The sequence below is a fragment of the Aegilops tauschii genome, chromosome 6, assembly GCF_002575655.3.
Source record: "Aegilops tauschii subsp. strangulata cultivar AL8/78 chromosome 6, Aet v6.0, whole genome shotgun sequence".
Taxonomy (NCBI): domain Eukaryota; kingdom Viridiplantae; phylum Streptophyta; class Magnoliopsida; order Poales; family Poaceae; genus Aegilops; species Aegilops tauschii.
The window spans coordinates 454170158-454190152 of NC_053040.3; positions in this window are offsets into that span (position 1 = coordinate 454170158).

The following is a 19995-nucleotide window of genomic DNA, read 5'->3' on the forward strand; positions in this document are numbered from 1 at the left end:
ACGGACCCAGTCCGCATAATTGCTACTATCAACTTTCAACTAAATTTTCTCTAGGAACATATCTTAGTAGAACTAAAGCGTAAGCTACGACATTATTTGCAAAGACCTTTTGACTATGTTCATGATAATTAAGTTCATCTGATTATTTAATGAACTCCCACTTAGATAGACATCCCTCTAGTCATCTAAGTGATACATGATCCGAATCGACTAGGCCGTGTCCGATCATCATGTGAGACGGACTAGTCATCATCGGTGAACATCTCCATGTTGATCGTATCTACAAACGACTCATGTTCGACCTTTAGGTCTCTTGTGTTCCAAGGCCATGTCTGTACATGCTAGGCTCGTCAAGTCAACCTAAGTGTTTTGCTTGTGTTCCGAGGCCATGTTTGTACATGCTAGGCTCCCCAACACCCGTTGTATGCGAACGTTAGAATCTATCACACCCGATCATCACGTGGTGCTTCGAAACAACGAACCTTCGCAATGGTGCACAGTTAGGGGGAACACATCTCTTGAAATTTTAGTGAGGGATCATCTTATTTATGCTACCGTCGTTCTAAGAAAATAAGATGTAAACATGACAAACATCACATGCAAATCATAAAGTGACATGATATGGCCAATATTATCTTGCGCCTTTGATCTCCATCTTCGAGGTGCGGCAAGATCACCTTCGTCACCGGCATGACACCATGATCTCCATCATCGTGTCTTCATGAAGTTGTCTCGCCAACTATTACTTCTACTACTATGGCTAACGGTTAGCAATAAAGTAAAGTAATTACATGGCGTTTTCATTGACACGCAGGTCATACAATAAATTAAGACAACTCCTATGGCTCCTGCCGGTTGTCATACTCATCGACATGCAAGTCGTGATTCCTATTACAAGAACATGATCAATCTCATACATCACATATATAATTCATCACATCCTTTTGGCCATATCACATCACATAGCATACCCTGCAAAAACAAGTTAGACGTCTTCTAATTGTTGTTGCATGTTTTACGTGGCTGCTATGGGTTTCTAGCAAGAACGTTTCTTACCTACGCAAAAGCCACAACGGTGATATGCCAATTGCTATTTACCCTTCATAAGGACCCTTTTCATCAAATTTGATCCAACTAAAGTGGGAGAGACAGAGACCCGCTAGCCACCTTATGCATCAAGTGCATGTCAGTCGGTGGAACCTGTCTCACGTAAGACTACGTGTAAGGTCGGTCAGGGCCGCTTCATCCCACAATGCCGCCGAATCAAGATAAGACTAGTAACGGCAAGCAAATTGAACAAATCATCGCCCACAACTACTTTGTGTTCGACTCGTGCATAGAATCTACGCATAGACCTGGCTCTGATACCACTGTTGGGTAACGTAGCAGAAATTCAAAATTTTCCTACGTGTCACCAAGATCAATCTAGGAGATGCTAGCAACGAGAGGGGAGGAGTGCACTTACATAACCTTGTAGATCGCGAGCAGAAACGTTCAAGAGAACGGGGTTGATGGAGTCGTACTCATCGTGATCCAAATCACCGATGATCCTAGCGCCGAACGGACGGCACCTCCGCGTTCAACACACGTACGGAGCGGGGACGTCTCCTCCTTCTTGATCCAGAAAGGGGGGAGGAGAAGTTGATGGAGATCCAGCAGCACGACGGCGTGGTGGTGGAAGTAGCGGGATCCCGGCAGGGCTTCGCCAAGCGCAAGCAGGGAGGAAGAGGTGTCACGGGAGGGAGGGAGGCGCCAGGGCTTGGGGTGCTGCTCCCATGCGCCTCCCCACTATATATAGGGGTGGATGGGGCTGGTTTCTTGCCCTCCAAGTCCATTGGGGCGTTGGCAAAGGTGGGGGGAAGAAATCCCATCATTTCCCTTCCCCACCGATTGTTATCCCCCTTTTTTAGGAATCTTGATCTTATCCCTTCGGGATATGATCTTATTCCTTCTAAGGTGGGATCTTGGTGCGCCTTGACCAGGGGTGTGGGGCCTTGCCCCCACTACCCACGTTCATGTGGGTCCCCCCATGTAGGTGGGCCCCACTTCGGAACCTTCTAGAACCTTCCCAATACAATACCGAAAAATCCCAAACATTTTCCGGTGGCAGGACTTCCCATATATAAATCTTTACCTCCGGACCATTCCGGAACTCCTCGTGACGTTCGGGATCTCATCCGGGACTCCGAACAACTTTCGGTTAACCGCATACTAATATCTCTACAACTCTAGCGTCACCGAACCTTAAGTGTGTAGACCCTGCGGGTTCGGGAGACATCCAGACATGACCGAGACGACTCTCCGGTCAATAACCAACAGCGGGATCTGGATACCCATGTTGGCTCCCACATGTTCCACGATGATCTCATCGGATGAACCACGATGTCGAGGATTCAATCAATCCCGTATACAATTCCCTTTGTCAATCGGTACGTTACTTGCCCGAGATTCGATCGTCGGCATCCCAATACCTTGTTCAATCTCGTTACCGGCAAGTCACTTTACTCATACCGTAATGCATGATCCCGTGGCTAACTCCTTAGTCACATTGAGCTCATTATGATGATGCATTACCGAGTGGGCCCAGAGATACCTCTCCGTCATACGAAGTGACAAATCCCAGTCTCGATTCGTGCCAACCCAACAGACACTTTCGGAGATACCTGTAGTGCACCTTTATAGCCACCCAGTTACGTTGTGACATTTGGTACACCCAAAGCATTCCTACGGTATCCGGGAGTTGCACAATCTCATGGTCTAAGGAAATGATACTTGACATTAGAAAAGCTCTAGCAAACGAACTACACGATCTTGTGCTATGCTTAGGATTGGGTCTTGTCCATCACATCATTCTCCTAATGATGTGATCCCGTTATCAATGACATCCAATGTCCATGGTCAGGAAACCATAACCATCTATTGATCAACGAGCTAGTCAACTAGAGGCTTACTAGGGACATGTTGTGGTCTATGTATTCACACATGTATTACGGTTTCCAGTTAATACAATTATAGCATGAACAATAGACAATTATCATGAACAAGGAAATACAATAATAACCATTTTATTATTGCCTCTAGGGCATATTTCCAACAGCAACGACGCCCGTGCGCCGCTCCTCGTCGAGCTGGCCTGGAGCGGCGAGTTGCTGAACCGCGCGCCGGCTTGGGGCGGCAACTGGCTCCGTCAGGTGAGGGGAGGGAGGTGGATCAGCGAGCTGCATAGCTCGTATCCGGCGGGCTACCCAGCCGGCTTGGATGCGGAATAACTACTCTTCGTAAGCCATTGTAAGAGTGGACAAAATGGTGGAGGAGATAGGGGAGCGGCGGAGGTGTGCGATTCTTGGCCGGCGTTTGGCCTCGTTTAAATAGGAGATTAAATAGACCGCAGACGGGAGGAGCTCGGCCGGCGTTGCGTTTAACGCCGGCCCGGTCATGAACGGACGTGTGTCCAGAGTGGGTTTCTCGGCTTCCACACGGCGGGTTTCATGGAGGCGTTTGAATGCGGCACGGAGGCGTGTTCAGCCGGGCGTGCCGCGAGTGGTGCCCTCGACTCTGACCTAGGACACCGCGCCATTCTTCCACTGATGTGTGGGCTCTTTGGGTGCATGGCCTGCATGTCAGTGACCCAACGCAGGCAGCGCACAGCAGAGGAACCTTTGGTGGGCCAGGGCGGTCAGAAGCAGGCATTTCATAAACCGATGATTGTTCATTGAGTGTGACGTCATCTTTTTCATGTAGATAAGCCTACTATGTTGATAGCCCGTTCGATACGTTGTTCTGCTTATCACAGATAAGATTGATTAATACCCGTAACAATCCATGTCCTTAACAAAGGGTGCATGCACGTATAGGTTGAGCGTGTGTCTTGCATCGTGTGATGTGTGCATGCAGGCGTGCGAGTGTTGCGTGCGTGCAAGGGTACGTTTCAGTGTTGCATGCATGGGTGCGTACGTGCGTGTGTTCGTGAGAACATGTGTACGTGTCAGTGTTGCACGCCAGCATGCGTGCGTGTGTACGTGTCAGTGTTGCACGCCTACATGCGTGCGTGTCATGCGTGCATGCATGTGTATGTGCGGGGTGAGGCTACACATTAGTCGACTGACTTTTTCATCTCCGGTGATTAGATTTTCCAGCCTTTGGATACGAAATCAAGGGCCTCTAGTTTATCATCAAACTCCACCCCCCCTGAGCCGCCAGCCACCACCGGCCGAACCGCCAGCCCCCGCCGCCCGCGGCCGGCCCGCCCTCCCCGAAATCACTCCCCACCGCCGGTCCGCCGCCGCACCGGCCATCCGTCTAGCCCCCCCCCCCCCCCCCGCCGAGGTTTTTCTCCGGGGATCCCCACCCTACCGCCCAATGAACGCTCCCCAACCGCCGGTGACTGCCAACCAAAGGTCTCACGACTTTGAATACCCACCGACCACTAATTTATTACCATTTTTTTCCTTCATATACGCGCTGACGGGTGGGCCCTATGGTAATGTGGGCTGCTGAATGTGGACCGTTTGACTGGTCAATTGATCGTGTTATCAACAAATTACGGAGCTGTATGGTGAGCCAGTGACTGTATGATCACCCTAAAATGTACTCCTATTTTATTAACACAGTACAAACTCAAACTACCATTTCTTTCTTTCATATACGGGCTGACAGGTGGGCCCCACGGTTACGCGCCCCGATGGTGCAACACTAGTTGTGCCGCGTGGAACGTTCGACTGGTCAATTGATTGTGTCATCAACAAAATACGGAGTTGTACGGGTGAGCCAGTGACCGTATAATCATGATATGTATTTCACTACTGGAATCAGGGATTTTGCCGTCTGCCAGTTCTTTGCCGTCCGCTGGCAGACGACAAAGAAGGTCTTTGCCATCAGCTACCAAAAAGCAGACGGCAAACAATTGGCAGATAGCAAAGAAGGTCTTTGCCATCTGTCACTTCTTTGTCGTCTGCTAGCAGACGGCAAAGATAAAAAAAGCGGAGGGCAAAGGCTAGCTAACCTAACTAACGGCCGATCGAGCCCCCCCCACCCCCGCTCGTTACTCCTCTCTGTTTCTCTCCCTCTCTCCTCCCCAACGCCACGCCACCAGATCCACCCACCACCGCCCCCGCCGCCCGGCGCGGCCCCCGCCACCGCCCCCGCTTGCCCCGTCGCCCCACCACCCCGCTGTCCCCACCCGCCGACGCCCCACCATCCCGCTGCCCGGCGCCGCCCCCGCTTGCCCCGTCGCTCCACCACCCCGCCGCCCCCACCCCACCCGCCGACGCCCCGTCGCTCCACCATCCCGGCGCCCCGGCGCGCCACCACGTCGTCGGCCCACCCGCCCGACTGCCCCGACCGTCCCATTGCCCCGGCACGTCACCACGTCGCCGGCCCACCTGCCCCACTGCCCCGACCGTCCCATTGCTCCGGTGAGTTATTTTTTATTTTTTTATTTTTTCCTTTTTTGCTGTTTAATTGTTAGTGATAGATTTAGTGCTAGATATGTGTTATATAGTGTTAGTGTTAGAAGAAAAGAAGAAAAGAAGTAGAAGAAAAAACAATATGTAGAAGAAAAGTAGAAGAAGAAAAGAAGAAAAGAAGTAGAAAAAAGATGAAAAAAGAAGAAGAAGAAAAGAAGTATAAGAAGAAGAAAGGAAGAAATGAAAAGAAGTAGAAAAAAGATGCAAAAAGAAGAAGAAGAAAAGAAGTAGAAGAAGTAGAAGAAGAAGAAGAAAAGAAGAAACGAAAAGAAGTAAAAGAAGTTGAAAAAAGATGAAAAAAGAAGAAGAAGGATAGAAGGAAACACCCCGACCCTCTGACCCCGACACCACACCCCGACACCCCGACCCCCTGACCCCGACACCCCGACCCCGACACCACACCCCGACACCCCGACCCTGACACCACACCCCGACACCCGACCCCCTAACCCCGACCCCGACACCACACCCCGACACCCCGACCCCGACACGACACCCCGACACCCCGACCCCCTGACCCCGAAACCCCGACACCGACACCACACCCCGACACCCCGACCCCGACACGACACCCCGACCCCCTGACCCCGACACCCCGACCCCGACACAAGTGCATTGCTTTTTTTCTCTCAGTTCTCTTTCATGTCTAGAAACTTGGCTCTATGTTTATGGATATGCTTCTAGCTAGATACTAATTGGTCTCTTCTGCTGCTTATTAGAGATGGGGGGAGGCCGTCACCACAGGCTCCGCTCTGCCACACCAGAGTACGAGTTGGATGCTTTTGAGTTCTTCAGTATCATACTTGGGACTTCCTCCAAGAGGCAGGTATATAAAAGGAGAGATCTCCCCTTCACCCATCTCATTATGATAACTCTGTTGTTTTCTACATCACTCCTTGTCCTAAACTGCAGGGGCTGCCTGACACTTTTATGAACATGCTGGGTGAAGATCCACCAAATAATGTGAATCTGCGACAGGCCGGCAGCGGGTTTCGCAGGCTGTGGGACGTGGGGTTTGTGATCAAGGAGGGCAACATGTACCTGTGTCGTGGCTGGGAGAAGTTCTACTGTGCCTATGACCTGCGGCTGGGGTACTTCCTTCTCTTCAGGTATGACAACGACGCCACCATGCTCATCGTGAAGGTGTTCAACGCGACTATGTGTCGCATGCACTACGCTGAGGACGATGATGCCAGTACGTTATGCCTCTTCTTATTCCTCTACATTTGGCTTTGTCTCGCATCCATTCTTAACAGTCATTAATTGTTGCATTTGGACAGGCAATGGGAGTAGCAGCAGCGACACTGGCTACAGCCAAAGCAGCAGCGATTCTGGCTGTAGCAAAAGCAACAGCGATTCTGGCTGTAGCAAAAGCAGCAGCGATTCGGGCTGCAGCAAAGACAGCATGGAGGATGATCCGGACTGGAGTGGGGAAGAAGAGGAGCAGAGTGGGCATCAGGCTGAGGATGACCTAGCGATGGTGGTTGCTGACCAAGGGCAAGAGATGGTGGTGGCTCACCATGGGCAAGAGATGGTGGTGGCTGAGGATGACCTAGCGATGGTCGTGCCTGTCCTGCCTGAAGATGGCCTCGCGATGGTGGTGGCGTCGGCGATCCCACAGCTGGGCGACATGACCACGCCAATTGTGGTAGAAGACTACATCCCACTGCCTCCACCGCCTCACCGCTCTTGGGCATCAGGCTGAGGAAGGAGAAGGAGAAGAACAATGAGAACTGAACTATGTCAGGTATGTCAGATCTCCAAAATGATCTATATATAGTTAGCTCTAACATGCTTAGTTACCTATGTTAGCTCTAATATGCTTAGTTACATATGTTAGCTCTAATATGCTAAGTTATCTCTACTATGCTTAGTTTCCTATAGGTCCAAAATTACTTATGTTAGCACAAAATGACCAAGTTTACATAATAAGCTTATAGTTTTCTTCTTCTTCTTCTTCTTCTTCTCCAAAATGACATAAGTTAGCTATAAGTTAGCTCTAATATGCTTAGTTCACTCAAAGATGGCATAATTAGCTAGGTTGGCTCCATTTTACCTAAGTTGGCTCTAATATGCTAAGTTATCTCTACTATGCTTAGTTTCCTATAGGTTAGCTCCAAAATTACTTATGTTAGCACAAAATGACCAAGTTTACATAATAAGCTTCTAGTCTTCTTCTTCTTCTTCTTCTCCAAAATGACATAAGTTAGCTATAAGTTAGCTCTAATATGCTTAGTTCACTCAAAGATGGCATAATTAGCTAGGTTGGCTCCATTTTACCTAAGTCGGCTCTAATATGCTAAGTTATCTCTAATATTCTTAGTTTCCTATAGGTTAACTCCAAAATTACTTATGTTAGCACAAAATGACCAAGTTTACATAATAAGCTTAATTATAGTCTTCTTCTTCTTCTAGTATTCTTCTAGTCTTCTTCTAGTATTCTTCTAGTCTTCTTCTTCTTCTTCATTTTCTTCTAGGTTAGCTCCATTTTACTTAAGTATGCTTACTTCTTATAGTCTTCTTCTTCTTCTTTTTCTTCTTCTTTTTCTAACATCTTGTTTATCATTTTGCAGATTTGATTTAATTCACGGAAGCTTGCATGGATGGAGTGCTTCTTTTCCATTTGTGCTTCTATAGATGGAGTGCTTGTTTGGATGAACTATGTTTCTTTTGTATCGATGAACTATGCATGTATGGTAGGATGACACTATTGTAATATGTATGGTTGGATGCATGTATGTGGAACTTGCTATGTATGGTTGATGGAACTATGCATGTATGATGAAATTATATGTGTTGGATATCTCATATGTTTGCTGTGAACTTGCCATGTGAAAAATCTATATGTATCATCTATTTGCTGTGAAAATGGTAGGGTATAAGAAAAAACAGAAAAAAGAGGCAATGCAGGCTCTTTGCTGTCTGCCACCGACGGCAAAGAAGCCACGTGGCAGCCACCTGTGCTTCCTGGCAGCTGGCCCATTTGGTCACTTTGCCTACAGTGGCAGACGGCAAAGGCTTGGTGCTCTTTGCCGTCAGCCACGGACGGCAAAGACTGCCGTTAGCCACCTAACGGACTAACAGCACATTTATTGCCGTCAGCCGCTGATGGCAAAGGCCCCTTTGCCGTCCGCTTCAGAAAGCAGACGGCAAAGAAGCTCTTTACCGTAGCCTACTTTGCCGGAGCCTTTTGCCATCCGCGGCAGACGGCAAAGGCCTTTGCCGTCCGCCATCCTTGCCTTTGCCGTCTGCCGTGGCAGACGGCAAAGTAGCTGATTCCTGTAGTGTTTGTTTAACACGGTACAGACGCAAGGGCTCATATATACGCGCAAGCACTCACCGCTATAAGCGCACACACGCGAACCCTACCCCTATGAGCACCTTCGAGAGTGTGGGCCAGCATATATGATCTTGAATTTTACGAAGTCACCATAGGTGCCTCGTAGTCTAGTGGAACGTCTCCTCCCACTGAACGTACATCGTCGGAAAATGCTGAAATTAACACAAGATAAATGCGAGCACCGGGACTTTAACCTTGGTGGGCTCGAGAAACCACTGTCCTCTAACCATCCAACCACATGTTGGTTAGCACGACAAAATGTATGTGGTGACCGTGATGAGCTTATTCTGAATTCCAGTGACCATATCGTGCTTTCGCTTCAAATACAATGACCGTAAGTGTCGTCAACAAAATACGGAGCACGCATCAAATGCAAAGTCCGTCAGTGTCATCAACAAAATATGGAGACGTATCATGAGCTAGATACCATTGTACTATTGTATATGCTTATTTTCTTAGTGGCCGATTGCGTGTGTGGTGTGGTGGGCACATCATTTCTAGTTGTGGTGGGTCAACATGAAGACTCATGGGTCGGTTCCATCCTGCGCCACATATAGGTAGGACCGAGACGTGTTATACGAAGACCCATGTGGAGGACTCGGCGTACAACACGAAGCTACCAGAGTCGCGGAGGACTCTATCCCCACTGGTGATAAGCCGACTATATATGATTTGTAACCCTAGGCCCTTAGTATGTTATACAATCTTGGGGGCTAGTTCGTCAATAGTATACACACACGCACAATGCCTGGTATTCACGTGTACTTTGTACACACCCCTATCACTAATATACAGTACCAGGAGTAGGCTCTTTCTTCAACTGCAAGGGTCCGACCCGAACTAGGGTAAAACTTTGCCTCGTATTACCATCCAGCCTAACAGCCAGGGGTATCCTACCGAATGATATGATGAAATCATATCTGCCAACTACTAAGAGTTGGTGTGTCGGGGGGCAATGTGTGCGAGAGAGGCCTAAAGATAATGTGCGTGCGGGAGACACGTAGGCACATATATGTGCGTATAGAGGGCTAGTAGAGACCGTGCATGTGTATATTTGCATGTGAGAGAAATAGTGTTTTCCAACTGAGATTAGTGAAAAGAGTGGTACATAGTAGTCAGAAAGAGAGAGAGAGAGAAACAGAGAGAGCATGTGCGTGAGACACCCCGACACCCTGAGAGAGATTGTGAGCATGTGTGAAAGAGAAATGCCGATGCATATAAAGTGTGTGCACTTATGCGTTAGATAGAGAGATATATAACGCGTTTGTGAGAACGGGGCGAGGCATTGTCGGGTGGTAGGTGCGACATATGCCAATGGATGGCTTATCATAGTGGGTGCCAGTAAGACGTCGCCGGTGCCTAGAAACGGGATGAGGCGAAGACATGCACGTCGGCGAATCTTATCCAGGTTCGGGGCTCTCTGAGGAGATAACACCCCTAGTCCTGCTCTGCGGGGTCTCCGCATGATCACTAGATCAGAAAGAGTAGCTACAAATGCTCCTAGAGCTGTTGGGTTCAAGGGAGAAGAAGAACAAGGCTAGCTCTTGCTCCTCTCTCTCTATGGTGTGTGTGTAATGCTAAGAAGCCAACCCTTTGCATGGGTGCCCCGGGGGGTTTATATAGGCCTACCCCCCGGGGGTACAATTGTAATCCGGCTGGGCGCGGGTCCCAGCCGTCAGTGTCTGCGCTCGCCGGCTTCTCCGCAGGCCGCTGGGGCCTGCCGACTGGTGGGTCCCGCCGGCTGCCGGCCTCTCGGCCGACAAGCCGGCCCCACTGCCTAGGGTCTTGTCGGCGGCTGCTTACTGTAGCCTCGTCCCTGATGACGAGGGCTCCGTCGAGGTAAGCGTGGCTACAGTGTGCCGCCTCGAGGGCTCTCACTGTAGCCTTACCTCGTCTTGTCTCCTTAATGTGGCACATGCTTCGAGGGAGGGGGTAGCCGGCTTCTGGGGGCCGGCTATGCCCTTGGCCGACTGGGGGAGGCCGGGCCGCCTTCGCGCCTCTCTCTGGCTAAAGGGGCCCGCCGCCCGTGGGCCGTACTGGCGTCTGTCGTGGGTGACGTTGAGGCCAGCATGGCTACAGTGTCGAGCCGGACGGGAGATGGCCGTCCGGTACGGCGTCCTGTGGCCATGCCTGCCTCGGGCTTCGGGGGTAGTGGGCCGCACTGTGGCCACACCCCGTCTTTGTCACCGTTATGTGGATGTAGTTTTGGTGGGTGCGGTCTTGGCCGGCTTCTTGGAGTCGGCGTTCTTCGTGGCCGACTCTGGGAAGTCGGCATCCTCTATGGCCGGCTTCCTGGAGTCGGCCACCCCGTGGTTATCTTGGGGGGAGGTTGTTGAGGCTGGGTCGCCTTCTGAGAGTCGGCTTCAGAAGTAGCCAGCCCGGGAAGGCGGCCCAATGCTTGAAATGCTTGAAGGCCCAAAGGCCTAATAATTTTTTGGAAGAGCCAGGGGCAGTCGGTTAGGCTACCCGTGGCTATTTACTCCGACAGTAGTCCCCGAAGCTGATTGGGCTTCGAGGTTGGGTAGGAGTTTGAGAAGCTCGATCAGCTTCCTATCTTGACAAGCCGGCAGCTGGGAGCCGGGTTTGGTTAGGCGCGCCGTCTTGGCCAAAAAATTTGGAGTCGGAGGGCGGGAGCCCGCCAGCGCGTGCACCGGGCCGCGGGCCGGCCACTTGCCGCCTGCGAACCACGTGGCCTCTCTTGGCTAAAAAGCCTGCCAGCCCACGCGCGCGACGGGACGTCGCCGCAGGGCGGGGGCCCGCCATGCCCACGCCCGGGCCCAGGCATGGATCCTCTGTAGCCCGAAACCGCCCGCACGTCTCCCTGCGGCGGTTTCGGCACGCCTTTAGGGCGTAATAATCGCGAGGTGTGGGGGGAGTGGGTGCAGTTAATCCCATGTCTCACCCCACGTCCGGCCTCCATGGCTTCACCTCGCGAAGCTATAAGTAGGGGGAGAGGGCGAGCGGCAGGCTCTCGCACGCTCCTCCTACTTCCACCATCTTCTTCCTCCTGCCGTTTCTTGCAACAGCGCCTCGCCGCCGCGCTCTTCCATTACTCGTTCCTCCGCCGCCGCGCTCGTTTTCGCCATGCCTCCCACCACGGAACAGTATGGCGGGGATTGGGACGCCTCCAACGTCCACGAGGATCACGTCGAATTCCTCCGCAAGACGCGGCGGCTGCCCGGCGCGGACAAGGTGGAGGTCCATCTCGCGCCGGCGAAGGAGATCACGCCGGAGCCACGGGAGGGCGAGCGGGTGGTCTTCCGCTCGCATTTCTTGCGCGGCATCGGCCTGCCCATGAGCGCCTTCTTCCTCTCTTGGCTCGAGTTCTACCAGCTCCAGCCGCACCACCTCACCCCGAATGCGGTGGTGCTGTTGTCTGCCTTCGTCACCCTGTGCGAAGGCTACCTCGGCGTCCTCCCTACCCTCGAGCTCTGGGGGGAGTTCTTCCAGTCCAAGCTGGGCACGCGCATGCAGGGCGTGCCGGCTCAGACTGGCACCTTCATCGCGATGCGGAGGGTGGCTGCCGACAACCCGTTCCCCGTCATCACGCTGATCCAGTCGGTGAAGTTATGGCAAAAGTCGTACTTCCACGTCAGGAACGTCGCCCCGCAGGGCGACTACGTCAACCTACCGGCTTACGTAGCCGACCCACCGGCGGGCAGGCGGCCCCAGTGGTCCTACCGGGCCGTGACGCTAACGCCGGCTGGAACCGCAGCCGTCGCCCGAGTGCGAGCGATGACCCAGTTGGAGGGCTTGTCGGGGGCCGACCTGCTGGCCGCCTTCGTCACGCGCCGGGTACTCCCGCTCCAGAGCCGCCCTCATCTGATCTGTCAGATGAGTGGCCAGCTCGATCCGAGCCGGATGTGTACCAAGGACACGCCGCCCGACGAGGTGGCCTATATGGTGAACTACCTTGCGAACTGTAAACTCTCCGAAGAGTGGCAGTTCGGCAAGGAGCCATATTGCCGAGCCAATCCGCCGCCTAGGTATGTTCTCCTTGTCTCTTCTTCTTCTCTCAGTTTTGTCGCCGAGTTCCTTTGGCCGACTCTGACTAGTCGGCTTGTCTTCGACAGAGCCCTCTTCTTCGGCCTGCAGGCGGGTCGGACGTGGAGCGCCGATTCGCCCCCGACCGGACGGAGCATGATCTGGAGGACCCCGACTTGGGGGCGGCCACTATGGACGACAACACCGAGCCGTGTGGTGGCCAAGCCGGCGGCGAAGCAGGCGGCTCCTGGCATGGAGTCGGCTTCGACGACTGGCCGGACGACGACGAGGCCGAAGTCGTCCCGCACCGTCAGCCGGCGTCTGGCCGCGGTGCGGGTTCCTCCGCTGCACCGCCTGCTCGGGGCGGTGGGAAAAAGCGTCGTGCCGCGCAGGGTTTGTTCGGCAGTCGGACGAAGAAGCCCAGGGGCGGGGCGGCGGCGACCAGGCGGGAGGAGGCGGCCGTGAAGGCGGCTCGCTTCCGCAAGACGATGAAGCAACCGCAGACGGTGTCGGCGTAAGTTCAAACTCCTTCCTGTACTCTTTTTTCTTTTCTCTGGTGGTTCCTGAATCCTTGTCTTTTTCTCCAAACAACCAGAGCTCCATTGTCGCTCGAGCGGGCGGCTGCCGCCTCCGTCGTTGAGTCGCTGAGGGGATCTGGGAGCACCACTCGCCGCGTGGACCCCCGTGCCGACCTTCAGGCGGCGACGGAGCGGAACGCGCGGGAGGTGCGGGAGGAGCAGGAGGCGCGGAAGGCGGCCGCCGCCCAGGCGGCGCAGGAGGAGGAGGCGGCGAAGGCACGCGTCGACGCCGCAGCCAAGGCCCAAGCGGAGGCTGCAGCTGCGGCGATGGCGGAGGGGGCCTTGTTGGTCACCCCACTGCGCGTCGCAGCGCCCGGGGCCCCGGAGCCCCCGCCAGAAGAGGCCGGCGGCGACCAGCCAGGGCTGGAGAGGGATGACGACGTCGTCATCCTGGAGAGGGCGCCGGTGCCGACTCCGCCGACTGGGGCGGCTCAAGGCGGCCGGCCTGATCTGCCGCCTGCACAGTCGGCGGGGGGCGAGCCGGCCGCGAGGACTGAGCTGGCGGTCCAGATGCCGCCGAGCTGGCGCGTAGGGAAGGCTGCGTCAGAGCCACAGAAGGCGGCGTCGGAGCCGCAGCCGGCCGCGGGCTCCAGCTCGTCGGCCCAGGATGTGGAGGTGGCCAGCGGGGCAGAGGGACGACCGGGATGAACGTGGCCGCGCAGGACGTCCGGACCCGGCTCCAAGCCCAGGCTACGGCGCTGAGGCAATACACCGACGAATTCCTTGCGACGCGGGCGGCCATCCGGGTTAGGCTTCTTATCTTGCTTCTTCTTGATCTTGGTTTCTTCTGTGGGGGCGCGTCAGCGCACCCACTGGGTGTAGTCCCCGAGTTCCGAGTCGGCTGCTGAGCAGGCGGCTTGGAACTTCTTAGTGGATTTGGCTTTGCTATTCTTGTTCTTACTTCGATCTTCTGCCTATCTTGCAGGACTACCACAATCTTCGTGCGGCCGCCTTCAACTCCCAGGCTCGGGAGCTGACCAAGAAGACCGCCGACCTAACTGAGAGCCGGGGTAAGTGCTTTGTTCTTTATCTCATGTGGGGGCAAGTCAGCGCACCCACTGGGTGTAGTCCTCGAGATTCGGGCCGACTGCCGAGCAGTCGGGTCGGATCTTCCTTGACGACTTCCTCTTATTGTTTCTTCTTTTTCTGCCGTCTCTGCAGCGGCCAACGCCGGTCTGAGGGCACAGCTGGGAGAGTCTCAGACTGCCCTTCGTGCCAAGGAGGCCGAGCTTGCCGCCTTGGTGCAGGAACGCGACCGCCCGGCCAAGAGGTTGGCCGACCAGGAGGAGGGCCACAAGGCGGCTCTGATGGCGGTGCAAGACCGCGAAGCCGCCCTCCAGGCCGAGTACGAGACAGAAGCGGCTGGCTAGGCTGAAGAAAGGCAGACTCTGATCACTGGCTATGGTCATATCGAGGATCTGGTTGACGGTAAGCCGCCTACTTCTTCGTCCTTTCTTGCTGTCTGCCGCTTTTGGCTCGTTTTCTGACTTGGTGTTTTCTCTTCTTTCTCTTTCTTTCTTGCACAGAGTACTTCCCTGGCTACTCTACCGCCGCCAACCAGATCATCGAGGCCCGCCGCCAAGCGCGAAGGCAGGCTGGCTTCGAGATTGCACCAAGCGCTGGCCGTTCGCTGGAGGAGCAGCTCTTGGCGATCCAGGCCCGTCTCCAGCCGGCTCACCGACTGCTCCGCCGGCTTCAGCGTGCCGGGGCGCAAGTATTGGCCGCCCTCTGGCACGGCGTAGTGGTTCCCCGCACCCCCAGTTGGACTGCCGACTGGCTGGAGGTGGCGGTCGGTCGCTTTGAAGCCTGGAAGGTCTCGGCAGCTCGGTCCGGCGCCAGGCGGGCGCTGGAGTTCGTCAAGGCCTGGTACCCCGGCCTGAGCCTGGATCAGCTTGATGCCGGAGAGGATGAGTCCATTTGCTCGCTCGACCTGGCCGTTTGACTGCGGGTGGGCAACGGACGCTAAGTCCAGTCGGATGCCCTGCGTCGCGCAGAAACGTGCCAGTGCTCCTTTGGCGAAGTTCGTGCCGTTGTCGGTGATGATGCTGTGCGGCACGCCGTACCGAGTAGTGATGTCAGTGATGAATGTCACGGCAGTCGGCCCGTTCAGCTCTTGATCAGCTTCGCTTCGATCCACTTTGTGAACTTGTCCACAGCGACAAGTAGATGTGTCAAGCCGCCGCGGGCTGTCTTGAAAGGGCCCACCATGTCCAGTCCCCAGACGGCAAAGGGCCAGGTGAGGGGAATGGTCTTGAGTGCAGAAGCCGGTAGGTGTTGCTTAGAACTGAAGACTTGGCATCCTCTGCAGCTCTTGACTATCTCTTTGGCATCTTCCAAGGCAGTCGGCCAAAAGAAACCATGGCGGAAAGCCTTGGCCACAAGTGATCTTGAGGCTGCGTGGTGGCCGCATTCGCCTTGGTGGATATCCTTGAGGATTGCCACTCCTTTTTCTGGCTCGACACAACGCTGGAAGACTCCAGTGACGCTGCGCTTCACAAGCTCTCTGTTGATTATTGCATATGCTCCGGCTCGTCGTTGCACTAGTCTTGCTGAGATCTCATCAGCCGGCAGCTCTCTGCTGACTAAGAACTTGAGGATGGGCTTGGCCCATGATGGAGCTGTGACTTCTTCTTCTGTTAGTGTAGCCACCATGACTCGGGTGGGTGGGTTGGGTGGCGTGGAGTTGGAGTCGGCCACCGCTTCTTGCGTTGCTGCAGTCCCCGGGCTGACTGCTGCAGTCCCCGGGCCGGGTTCTGAAGTCCCCGAGCCGGGTGCGACTACGGCAGTCCCCGGACCAGTTGTCGAAGTCTCCGTGCCGCCTGCGGGGTTCCTCCAGTCCGATCCGGCTGCATCTGGCACAGGCGGTACGAAGATTGAGTCCGACTCTGGAGACGGCTTGATGGACGGCTTGAGGAGGCGCTGGAGGGAGACGCCAGTCGGTATGGCATGTCGGGTGGAGCCGATCCGTGCTAGGGCATCTGCTTGGTCGTTGTCGGCCCTTGGCACGTGAAGGAACTCGCACCCTTCGAAGTACCCGCTGATCTGCTGGACGAGGAATCGATAGCTCGCCATGTTCGCGTTCTTGGCGTCCCAGTCACCAGACGACTGCTGGACCACCAAGTCCGAGTCGCCATAACACAGGATCCGGCGTATGCTGAGCTCTTTGGCTAGCCGAAGCCCATGTACAAGCGCCTCGTACTCGGCCACGTTGTTGGAGGCGGCGAAGTGGATCTGCAGCGTGTACTTGAGCTTGTCGCCTTTGGGAGAGGTGAGGACGATGCCGGCTCCCAAGCCGGTGCGCATCTTGGACCCGTCAAAGTGCATCCGCCAATGGGTAGAGTCGGGAGCCGGCGGTAGGTACTGGGTCTCGGCCCAGTCGACAAGGAAGTCGGCCAATGCTTGGGACTTGATGGCGGTGCGGGGTTGGTGGAAGATCGTGTAGGGCGCCAGTGCAATGGCCCATTTAGCCACCCGGCCGGATGCATCCCGGCTGCCTATAATCTCGGCGAGCGGGGCGGTGCACACGACCGTGATGGGGTGCTCTTGGAAGTAGGGCTTCAGTTTCTTGGCGGCGAAGTACACCCCATAGCACATCTTCTGGTACTGCGGGTAGTTCTGCTTTGAGCTGGATAGCACTTCACTTAGATAGTACACCGGCCTCTGGACTAGCTGGGCTCGGCCTTCTTCCGGGCGCTGGACCACAACAACGGTACTGACCACTCGGCTAGTCGCGGCGATGTAGAGGAGCATGGGCTCCTTTTCAGTCGGCGCTGCTAGGACAGGCGGAGTGGTCAGCATTTTCTTCAACTCATGGAAGGCTTGGTCGGCTTGGTCGTTCCACTCGAATTGAGTGGACTTCTTCATGAGTCGGTACAGGGGGAGAGCCTTCTCTCCTAGTCGGCTGATAAAGCGATTCAGGGAGGCCAAGCACCCGGTGAATTTCTGCACATCTCGCAGTTTGGTGGGAATCTCCATCCTCTCGATGGCCTTGATCTTCACAGGGTTGCACTCGATGCCGCGTTCGGAGACCAAGAAACCTAGCAGCTGGCCGGCTGGTACTCCGAACACGCACTTCTCGGGGTTGAGCTTGATTTGGAATCGGCGCAAGTTGGCGAATGTTTCTTTGAGATCTTCCAGCAGGGTGCCGCGCTTTTCTGTCTTCACCACAATGTCGTCTACATAGACGTGGGCATTTCTGCCGAGTTGTTTCAGGAGGCATTTCTGCATGCAACGCTGAAAAGTGGCACCGGCATTCCTTAAGCCGAATGTCATAGTCAGGTAGTAGAAAGCTCCAAATGGTGTGATGAAGGCAGTCTTCAGGCGGTCTGTTGGGTCCAACTTGATCTGATGGTACCCCGAGTAGGCATCCAAAAAACTCAACAGCTCGCATCCGGCTGTGGAGTCTATCACTTGATCAATCCGTGGCAAGGCAAACGGATCCTTGGGGCAGGCCTTGTTCAGGCTGGTGTAGTCTATACACATACGCCACTTGTTATTCTTCTTCAGTACCAGAACTGGGTTGGCAAGCCACTCTGGAAAAAACACTTCCATGATAAAGCCAGCGGCAAGGAGCCGGGCTATCTCTTCTCCTACGATTCTTCGCTTCTCTGCTGACAGTCGGCGGAGGGGCTGCTTGACTGGCTTCGCGTCAGCTCGGACATGTAATTTGTGCTCGGCGAAATCCTTCGGGACACCCGGCATGTCCTTTGGGGACCATGCAAAAATGTCTCGATTCTCACGGAGGAAGTCGACGAGCTCGCCTTCCTATTTACTGTCCAAGTTTGCCCCAATGACGGCAAACCTCTCCGGATTCTCCGGGTCCAGAGGTATCTTCTTCGTCTCTTTGGCAGGCTGGAAGGAGCCCTGCGCATCACAATCTTCGGGGTTGGGGGACAGGGCCGGCTGCTTGCCGGCCATGGCCACAACCCGCTCCAGCATCTTCTTCTCTTCTGCCACTACGAGGGACTCGGCCAGCCGGCTACTGGCCATGGCACACTCGATGGACTTCTTGTGATCGCCGGCTACCGTGATGATCCCCTTCGAGCTCGGCATCTTCATCTTCAGGTAGGCGTGGTGGGGCACAGCCATGAACTTGGCCAGAGCGGGTCGGCCAAGCAAAGCATGATAGGGGCTCTCCAGATCCACTACCTCGAACCAGATTGCTTCCCGGCGAAAATGATCTTTGTCTCCGAAGAGAACATCCATTTTAATCTTGCCGATTGGGGAGCAAGACAAGCCGGGGATGATACGATGGAACACGGTTCGGCTTGGCATAAGCTGCTTCGCCTTGATGTTCGGCTTCTCCATGGTATCGCGGTACAGTATATTGATACTGCTTCCGCCATCTATCAGGACGCGGGAGAATCGGGCAGCTCGCCTCTCCTTCGCGAGGGTGACATCCAAGACTAGCGCATAGGAGCCAAGGGATGGCATCACCTCTGGGTGGTCGGCCTGGCTCCAGCTGATTGGCTTCTCTGACCAGTGCATGAACTCGGGAGTGCTAGAGGCGACTGCGTTGACCTCTTGATGCTGACGGCGCCGACTACGCTTGTCATCGGCTTGGCTGGTGAAGACGACGTAGGCGGCGTGCTCTTCAGGGAACTCGTCTTGGATGGCTCCGACTGTCGGCCGAGCCGCCGGCTGCTGGGGGGCTGTAGGCGGCGGGCCGGGAGGCGGAGGCGGCAACAACCCTTCGCCCTTGGAGATTCGCGTGAGCCAGTGGCATTTTCGGGTCGTGTGGTTGGACGGCTTCGCGCCGCTGTGGAACTTGTAGGGGGCGTGGAGAGTCTGCTCGTAAGAGAAAGTCGGCTGCCAAGCCGGCCTGCCACCCTTCTTCTTGGGAGCGGGCCGCTCTTCGGGCTGCTCATCTTCAACTGTGGCCACCTGCCGACTGGTGGAAGTCGGCATGGGGGCCTTGCGCTTGTGATCGTTCTGGTAGGGGCGCCGATTGGAGTCGCCAGCCGGCGTCTTTGGAGCCGGAGCGATCACCTTCCCAGAGGCGTCCACTCGGAGCTCGGTCTTCATCGAGGAGTCGGCCGTGGCGTACTTGTCCGCGATGATCAGCAACTCGTCGAGGGTAGCCGGCTCGTCGCAGAGGAGTCGGTGCTTGAGGAGGGTGCCCTCTCGGCACCCGGCGGTGAAGTACTCGATGGCCTGGACCTCGTGCACTCCCTCGCAGGAGTTGCGAAGCTCGGCCAACCGCGTGAGGTAGTCGCGGGTCGACTCGTTGGGTCCTTGGACGCACAGGGAGAGCTGGCGAGGCTTGGGAGGCCGCTTGTACGTGCTGGTGAAGTTGCGGACGAAGACTTCCGTGAAGTCCAGCCAGCTGTTGATGCTGTAGGGCTTGAGGCTGTTGAGCCAGGTGCGTGCCGTGCCTTGCAGCATGAGGGGGACGTACTTCACGGCTACGCGCCGATTGCCATTGGCTATGCTGACAGCAGTGGAGTAGTCGATGAGCCAATCTTCCGGCTTCACGGAGCCGTTGTACTTGGGTGTGTCTCTGGGGAGCGAGAACCCTTTGGGGAAGGGCTCGTCGCGGATGCGGGGGCCAAAGCATGGCGGGCCGACATTGTCTTCTTCTTCTAACGCCAAGGATCGAGCAAGGCGATCGATTCGGTGGCGGGCGTCG